Source organism: Dermacentor silvarum, chromosome 8 (genome assembly GCF_013339745.2).
Source record: "Dermacentor silvarum isolate Dsil-2018 chromosome 8, BIME_Dsil_1.4, whole genome shotgun sequence".
NCBI classification, from domain to species: Eukaryota; Metazoa; Arthropoda; class Arachnida; order Ixodida; family Ixodidae; genus Dermacentor; species Dermacentor silvarum.
The window spans coordinates 104,415,298-104,417,030 of NC_051161.1; the positions used below are offsets into that span (position 1 = coordinate 104,415,298).

At 48.2% G+C, this 1,733-nt stretch overlaps 1 non-coding gene across 1 annotated transcript; it reads left to right on the forward strand.

Annotated features, from left to right (window-relative positions):
- The first annotated feature begins 658 nt into the window (after positions 1–658).
- LOC119462950 (U1 spliceosomal RNA) lies at positions 659–820 on the forward strand. Its single transcript, XR_005194307.1, has one exon. It is a non-coding gene; the product is annotated as a U1 spliceosomal RNA (small nuclear RNA).
- Positions 821–1,733: the final 913 nt, after the last annotated feature.

Here is a 1,733-nt window from a genome sequence, read left to right on the forward strand (position 1 = left end):
ACGTCGGTATTTAAACGAAGATAGTATGACGACGACAAACTGACAACAAATTGGCGACAATCGGATGACATTACTCAAGCGATGACGATGGTGAAACGACATCGTGACGAAGATGCCACGATGACAACAGCATGACGACGACTGTGTTACCACGACGGCTCGCGACGAAGGCATGACAACAGTCGCATGTCGAAGGTACAATGACGATGATGCAATGGCCGTGTCGGCATCACAAGGATGGTGTGACAACGAATGCACGACGACTGTATGACGACAACGCAGTGACGAGGATAGCGTGACAACGGCATGAGGACAATGTGACAATGAAATGTGTTTGATGACAATGGCGTAACGATGACGTATTGTGATGCGTGCGGCACACAGATATAAGAAAAAACGCAAACAGACACGCGCTGGTGTTCGTCCCTTTATTCTTGATTTCCGCGCCATGTTAGTGAAAACGCTAGCAATAAATTTCAACAATGTGAAAAGTAGGATTAAAGATTTTTAGGCACAAGGCTTATGCATCGTAAAAACAGGTTTTGTATGTTTCTGTAACTTAATATAGGGGTTAATATATCACGCGATGCACTCTTCGAAACCGGTGCCACATGTAGGCCCTTTTGAAATAGGCTGCCGTCCCGATGGGTTCGATTTCATACTTACCTGGTGCCGGGCTTCTGATGATCACCGAGGTCGGGGCTCCGTGCCGAGGCTAACCATTGCACTACGGTTGGCTGAAGCACGCCACTACTCCAAACCGGGGCAGTTGGGGCATGTAATTTTTGGTAGTGGGGCTCGGCGTGCGCGCCAGCCCCTCCATGTTGAAATCAAAAATAATAATCTAAAAATTTCATAAGCCATTTATGTCACTCTGTGAAGGTGGATGACAGCGAGTTAAGTTGTAAGCTCGGTTTCAGAGCGTGCAGTGATGCACCGCTGATGGGCTCATACGGTCTTAATCAATGGCTCATAACCGCATAAACGCGGCCTCTCCATAACTACGACAGAAAAGTGAAATTCTACGCTGGAATCATGAGCGGCAACGCAGATAGCTGGGGAAGACGACGAACGCGAGAGCGCTCGGCACGCGCTCGTGCTGAGTGGTTGCCGCTTGTTTACCGTGACGACAAGGACCCGCCGTGATAGCTCAGTGGCTATGGTGTTGTGCTGCTGAGCACGAGGTCGCGGGATCGAATCCCGGCCTGGGCGGCCGTATTTCGATGGGGGCGAAATGCGAAAACACCCGTGTGCTTATATTTAGGTGCACGTTAAAGAACCCCAGGTGGTCCAAATTTCCGGAGTCCACCACTACGGCGTGCCTCATATCAGATCGTCCTTTTGGCACGTAAAACCCCATAATTGTTTAAGGACGACGACAGGACACGCCGCCAGCCCTTGCGCATAAGGTGCTTCATTCGTAAAAAATGTGGGTGGCTTGCACTTGTGGTGCAAGGCTGGAGTAAACAGCAGAGCTGGTGATCGACCTAGCTTTTCAACACAGGATTTCACACATATCCCCTGTCGCTGCAAAAAGCTCTGATTATCATAAAACACAAATGTAGAGGCAAAATAATATTTTAACAAGGATAAAAAATGACCCTGAACCATGCAAATGGGATCTTGGAAGTCAACAATCCCATGCTCGTAGATATAGGGCCTCACTGACTCAAACAGGGCATCATATTGCACGGAATAAAATCAATATTCAATGTCCACTGAAAAAGCAAACC